The sequence below is a fragment of the Schistosoma mansoni genome, chromosome 4 (assembly GCF_000237925.1).
Source record: "Schistosoma mansoni strain Puerto Rico chromosome 4, complete genome".
NCBI lineage: Eukaryota > Metazoa > Platyhelminthes > Trematoda > Strigeidida > Schistosomatidae > Schistosoma > Schistosoma mansoni.
This window is the reverse complement of record NC_031498.1, coordinates 21107139-21115076: the sequence shown is the minus strand read 5'-3', so window position 1 is coordinate 21115076 and position 7938 is coordinate 21107139. Positions and strand designations below refer to the sequence as shown.

General features: G+C 35.0%; 1 non-coding gene across 1 annotated transcript; it reads left to right on the top strand.

Moving 5' to 3' along the window:
* Positions 1 to 511: 511 nt before the first annotated feature.
* Positions 512 to 583, top strand: Smp_tRNA_00932_Pseudo_TTG.1.1. The gene has a single exon. It is a non-coding gene (tRNA).
* Positions 584 to 7938: the final 7355 nt, after the last annotated feature.

Genomic DNA, 7938 nt, shown 5'->3' with positions numbered 1-7938 from the left:
TTAGGATTTTATTGAACAATTCTACAGGTGTTCTTCGTATCATTACTAGTGTTATTTCTAAATGGTTAGAAGTTTCAAAAATGAATAATATTTTCAAAGATTCTGGAAAAGTATTGAATCATCTTGAGATTAAACATATTAAACCTCTTCGATATCATCAGCATCCAATAAACAGAACATAAGAACTTAATTTCATTTATTATTGTTTGTTTGAATCTTCCCATCGATGTGTTAGGACTGCAACTGATCAGCCTCTAATTGGCATATGTGCATACTGTGCGTATTGCCTCGACGAAACGCGAGTCAAACTGGATTCCACTGCTAGCCACTATCCATCTTTGCTTACAATGCTTGTGAATTCAGGCTATATCGAGGCAATACGCACAGTATGCACATATGCCAATTAGAGGCTGATCAGTTGCAGTCCTAACACATCGATGGGAAGATTCAAACAAACAATACTAAATGAATTTAAACTTCACCCCCATCGCACAAGCAATTGGCTATCAGGACTTAGTGGCTGAGTGGATAATGCAATGGCGTTTGAAGCGAAAGGTACTGGGTTTGAGTCCCAGAGTGAACATCAACTCTGAGATGCAGGTACATCCAGTTGACGAGTCCCAAATAGGACGAAACGCGAGTCCTGATTTCCACTACTAGCCACTATCCATCTTTGCTTACAGAACATAAGAACGTTTTGTTGATCCTTAGAAAGGGAAGGAATAATTAATGAACAGGAGACGAAGTATTGTAAAACCTTTCCCTAGATTATCCGACAATACTGCGTTTATTATCTACAGAAAGTATACTGATTTAAAAAATTCGCTTGATTTCTCCCGATTCGCTGTCAGAATCCTGCTAAGAAATAATAAAGAAAATCTGATTTTTTTCAAACTAGAGGTTGTTGAGTTTATATGTTTCACACCCCTCTGGAAATAATTTTAGGCGAATCAATAAATGAAATACTAATTCGACAGAAATCTGTTTTTTCTTGTCGGCCCACAGACACCTTAAAAAAGTATTACAGTGTTAATAGAGTTTATGTAAATCCTCTAAAGGAGATATATCTACATTCACTTGTATAAAATGTCAAGAGTCAAGCATGCGACTCAACAATCATAACTGTTTAGTGCTGATATTCCAAACTTAAGACATTTACAAATTGGATCTTTAGGGTAATTTACTCAATTAATCAATGTTGAATACTAAACCGTTAAGAGTTAACCATGTCTGATCAAATATCAATACGAAATAGATCTATACGAGTAGAGTGTTATTCATATCAAATATCACTTTTTAAGTATTTAAATTAATCTATATTCAACTGTCTTTTCAATTTTGTGAAACTATTTATATCAGTGTGCGATTTTTGAATGGTGGAAAGAAACTCAATTACACAATTAATTCCTTGCAACCAAACCAAGCTACTGTTTTATAATTATCGGTAGTTACTATTCTACATAAGAACCTTTTTTTCTCATTGAAGGTAGCTTTTAAAACCAAATCGTTTATTATGAAACCATTCACTTTCCAACAGATATTCTTAGTACACATTTACAATGGATCGATCACTGAATAATGATCAATATCATGTTTTTCTAACCCTTTGAATATTGATCGGATTCTATTTGTTAAGTTACAATGTGTATGATATCAAGTCATATGACCACTGATCAAAATCACGTGGCGAAACCACCAATCAGAAACCTGGTTGATATGATTTAGTATCTTTGAGCTGACCAATTACATTTTCAACTTACACTACTAATCTTGATCCAATTGCTAAATCCTTATTAGTTTACTATACTGTAGCTTCTCTTAGTGCCCTGCCATTTAGTCCAGATGTCAGAATTCGCCTCAGCTATATTATATTTCAGGTAGACAGTTTATATACAGGCATACCAAACAACAACACGCCATGAATTTAAAAATGACAATCACTCATAACGAAGGCAAAATGTGACTGTGAGTAAGAGAGACTGGATAATAGATGGCAACAGATAAAGAATAGTCGCTATAAAACAACATTATGGTTAGTAATAATTCAAGAAAAACTAGTCCTAATTTTTACAACATCCGTTCCGTTATAATACATTCTAATCTAAGTGACCAATCAATTGCAAACACCTCCATCATACACGCGGTCAGTCGCAGTCCCAATAACTCAGACCATGAAGCTTGGTGATGTTGGTTCGGATTCACCAAGGTGCACTGGTTACTTCAGAATTTCAATTATACTCTTCTGATGAGTGAGAACTAGCATAAAATCTGGGTCCAAGATTTCCTGTTGGCTGCCTCCAACCATTTAAATTCTTAGTATACATTATTCATCGCGAGTATTTTTGAGATAATGGAGAATATTTGTAGCTCAGAATGTGAGTGATGATTTATAGGAGAACCATTACACTATCACTGTGATATCAAACAAACATCTCATGCATAAGGTGAAAGATACTTTTGTATTTCCACAGTATAGATCTAGTGAATGATCACAACTGGTTCTCCCATCAACAGTTACTATTGTTAGAAGGGGTTTTGTGGAGATTTGGTATGTTTCATAGTTGAAAGCATGAGTCAATTGAAGCTAGACCATCATGGAAAACCTGGAAACACTGGACGGCCGTTTCGTCTGTCGTGAGATAGGAACTCACTGATGACAATTGGTGAATGGTTACTCAACTTCGTGGATCAGTTGAAGTTAGACATTAACACCGTTGGATGCCGGCCGGCTTAGTGGTCTATCGGTTAAGGGCTTCGGCTCGAGTCTGGTAGGTCCTGGGTTCGAATCTCGCGAGAGCGGGTTCGTGGATGCGCACTGCTGAGGAGTCCCATAATAGGACGAAACGGCCGTCCAATGTTTCCAGGTTTTCCTCGATGGTCTAGTTACTATTGTGCTGCGGAAAGACTGAAATGTTTTGGACTACTTTCAAAAGATTTAAGTAGTTCAAAAGATTTGGTAAAACATTTAAAATTGCAAAATCACTATTGATGGTCAGACTATTGATCATTTCATTGACGTATCAGTCAAATTTAGGTTAAGAACGTTTTATATCTGGATAAATATTTGTCGGGAGTTTTTGTGATATCTTCAGGTATATGACAAACTGACCTATGTACTATTTAAGGGAGAGAAATCCCAAATTTTTTGAACTCAGTTGTTTGTAAGCCGTTTGTGATAATTCATATAGTTAAGGTCTTATTTTTAAATTGTCTGTTATAATTGAAGCAAAAACCACAGTTTTCCACATACTAATTGTTCGACGGCTCGTAGGATATGGCTGACTCTTGTGTACGTTATCACAAGATAGATGGGAGCTTCCTAAATATTCCTCAATGTCACTGCAATCCATGTAAATAAAATTTATAAGAATTGATATTTTAGACGAAACGCTAATACCCTAGTGTTGCATACCCATGAGAACCCACTACAGGCTGAACTCAGAAGCATTCCATCTTCAGATCACTAAGTTGACATCCGGTGACTGACTATGATAACTTCAGTCAATTCAAGATAATAAGCAACAATTATTTGTCACTATTAGTGATAATTGGCTGATGTCCGGCATGGTTAAACTCCCTGGAACTCCTGGAATTATCATACAATTGAGTGGTCGTATACTAAGATGAAAAATATATTCAGTTTTTCTTGGCTTTCTACTGTTTTCTAGTTAATGTCAATCTGTACTGTGGAATTTTGACAGTTTGAAATCTGTTCATGAACTGAACCTTATCGTGATATTGCTTCAAAATATCTAATCACTTTCTGGTAATTGGTTCTTATAAGCTAATAAATAAGTTTAATTTGGGATCAAGAAAAAGGGAATTATTTGCCAGTACATGATAAGCTGATTCTAATATAGATAAAGTTTTGTACTATAGCTATTTATACGGTTTTTTCTTGTGTTAGAACTTTTCGGGATGACAGCTATGAAATATATTTAAAAGCTATTTGTTACATAATATAAAGTAGATAAGGAGGTTAGCAAAAACATCAGAGTATGATTATTATTAGATGAAAAATGGTTAAAATGTTTGACTGTTACTATTTTCACTACGGTTACTAATTTAGTTGAAGTTCATCCACTGAATCTTTGTGAATACAGAGGTTAGGATTAAGTCTTTTAATTATTATAGTTACCGTGACAAACCTATATTGAGGATTAAGTCAGCCTGTAGCTCTTCTAGAGTTGCTACCGGTTCAAAGCCCGGGTAAAGGACGAGGGTTGGGAATGGGATCGACAACCCCAACCCGTAGATAAAAACCATGCTAAATAACGCTACTGGAAACAACTGGGAAGGATTATCTAAGACAGAGTTAGGTGGGGAATGCTGACTGCTGCTCGCTGATCCTCTATGAGGAGTGACAGGCGTAAGTAAGTATATTGTAGATTATTCATTCATTCCACTCATTTTATATTCTACGTTTAGAGTATGGGATACTATCAAAACATAAAGAATGTCTCTGACCTTTGGATGAATAAGTTCTTGAATATGTGTCTAATAAATCAAGTAGATTACAGTATTTCTATCCTGTACTTTGAAAACATGCCGCTTGCAAGGAGGAAAATGTGACTAATTTTTCATTGAAAACATATGTGTAGATAAAATTACCGAAGCTGTTTTCATAACTAACAAATCAGTGAAGTGACAAGTGAAGTGGAAAATTATTTGTTTACCTCAAAAAATTACAGACCCACTTCATCGACAAATACTAGCAGATAAGACCAACTACAAATTTCCCCGACAACTTGACGTTGAGTACTTCTGCAAAATTAATTGGTGTAGTTTGAGAATTCACAAAATGAAAATGTAAATTTCATAGATCATTGAATAATGGGTTGATCAAATGTGAAACTCTTTTTGAAATTTCGTAATATAATTTTATTAAATTCTTTTGTACAAAAAATTGATAAATCAGTTAGTATTACATTGAGACAACCATTGAAAACGTGGGAGCACTGAACGGTCGTTTCGTCCTATTATGAAACCCCTCCACAGTACATATACATAACCGCCGACGCGGGAATCTAACTCATGACTTTCGGTCACGTGCGCGAACAACTAACCTCTAGATCAATGAGCTAGTATCCAGTGATTGACAAGCCTAACTCCAGTCAATCAATAATATCGCGCGACCATCTCTCATTGTCTTCTGTGGGTGACTAACTCGCATCCGACACGGTTTATCTCCACCGGTCACGGGTCCTCTCTCTTCAAGATAGTCATTAGTGAGTACGTAATAATTATGGTTATAGAGTTGTTGAGATTGCTGAATTTTATTGAGACCACGAACCGCTCGAAGTTGATATTATTAACGTGATGATTCAAACCATTATATATTAAATTGAAATTAATATCAGTTGAACAAGCGATTGGTCTCCTGTAATCAATAGCTAAGTGAATAACGCGTTGGCGTTCGAAGCAAAATGTACTGCATTCACATCCCGGGGTACACATCAACTTTAGGATCCAGGCCCATCTAGCTGATGAGTCCCAAGTTGGGAAAAACGTGCAACTTGAATTCCACTGCTAACCATAATTAATCCCTTCTGCAAAACTTGTGATAAAATTGTTATGCCAAGGTAATCTGCACAGGATACACATATACCAACCAAGACTAATTGGACTTAAATCAGAAATATCAATAACAGGATGATCCAAACCATCACAGATTAAATAATTAAACACTGTTTTCTAAAACAATCATTTTACTAAAAGATATTGTAGTTTCATATAATTTGGATTCTTAAAAATATTGCAGACAAATTATTTACTTACTTACACCTGTTACCCCTAGTTGGGAACTATAGGCCACCCACTAGCATTCTCCATCCATCTCTGTCCTGGGCAATCCTTTCCAGTTCTTTCCAGTTGCTATTTGCTCTCTTAATATCTACTTTCAATTCCCGACGTAGTGTGTTCTTCAGCCTTCTTCTTTTCTGTTTCCCTTCAAGATTTCAAGTTGGCGCTTTCCTCATGATGCAATGTGGTGATTTCCGTAATGTATCTCCAGTCCACTTCCAGTGTATTTTCCTAATTTCCTCTTCATTTCGGTGTTTGTTTGTTCTGTCTCACAGTATCCAGAAAACAGAAATTGAGTATCTTGAGTAGACGATTGATTATAAATACTTGTACCTTTTCGATGATGATTGTAGTAGTTCTCCAAGTTTCAGCTCCCTTCAGTAGAACTGTCTTGATGTTCCATGACGTTCAATGAAGCCCAACAGTCTCTGCAAAACCTTATTGATAAAATAACTAATTTATTTTTCTACAAACTGTAAAAATCCAATGTTAGCTCTAGATGAAAGGGTGACTTTTCCAAATAAGTATTAATTTAATCAGATAAATATCAAGAGATGTTGGACTGTTTAGAAAAAGTCTATCGAGACATTAAATTCACCAGTGAAGAGGAGAAAGACAATAGTATAGCTTTCCTTGATGTCCAACTTTCTAGAAGGATAGACGATTGCATAAAAAGAATTATATTTAGAATGAATACATGGAAAGGTCAGTATACCCATTTCCAAAGCTTCACACCTCTTCAATGCAAAATAAATTTGCTTAGATGTCTCAGCCATAGAATCAAGCTATTATGTTTTGGGGTTAGTGTCGATAGCGAAATAGATATACTAAAGAACAAATTACGAAATAATGGCTGTTCAGACAATTTCGTCAAAAAATTCCTAGTAGAAAGTATTATTAAAAAAAGTAGAGACTGTGACTTGGTCAGTAAAAACCCTATATCTGAGAGTGTACTTTAAAGAGGAAAAAGAGTTACTAAATCGGTTAACAGTTTTATTCTTTCTCACTTTGTAGATAGTGAATATGATATCAAAATGGAGGAAGATTTCTCTGTTTTATATCATGTCATAAAGAATCTACCTCAAGGATGTAGATTACAGCTGCTTTACATAGCCGAAGTCATCTGGATCAACTCCAGGAAACCAAACTTATGTATCCAGAAAAGACCTACGACTGAACCACCGGATACCGAAACTGAATATTATGAACCTCTTTCCCCCTTCCTTTTTTTGATTACCTCTATCTTAATCTTTACATCCATCATTCCCAATTCATGTGAATTATTTTGATCGTTATTACCTTGATAACACCCCTCTTATTACGTATTATATTCACACAACAATCTTATTATTATTACTATTACTATCTATCATTATCATCTCAATTGACAAGATGAAATTCTCCTGCTATAAACTTTATTCACATGATTTTTTGCATTTTCATTTTTGCTATAATACTATACTACTGATTGTGACTGGACACTTTACTACAAATTCATTTTGACCTTTATTAAATGAGCTTCCTAACTTACAAATAACCCAATTTTGAAGTACATATGTCGTAGAAGATGCAAACATTCACCATTGTTAACACATAACATCCTCAAATTCATTAATACATGTCTTAGTAATATATCATAATGATGGACTTATAGCTGTAGGGCTTAGTGATGAAGTTATTGAAAACAATTGTCCGCCCAAATATTCTTCACTTTTGAATATTCTATGAGAATTTTTAAACACCTAATCAAAAATTAATTTTAAATAGCACAAATCATTGTAAATAATACTACTGATTGGATAGTGGCTAGCAGTGGAATCCAGGACGTCTTATTTGAGACTCGTCAGCTTGTGACTTCAGGTAATATCGAGGCAATCCGCCCAAGATACACATATGCCAACAAGAGACTGATCAATTACAGTCTTAAATAACAATGGGAAGATACAAGTAAACAACACCATGCGAATACTACTGATTGCTACATAAATATGTGATTCTATGATTAAATGAAGTAATCCTCTCTTTTTGTTATGAAGAGATAATTTCTCAAGTAGTAGTTTCTGAATATGATAGGTTACTTATAATGAATAATTTATTCGTTTTCTTCTTCTCCTTCTTCTTCTCTTTCTTCGCTCT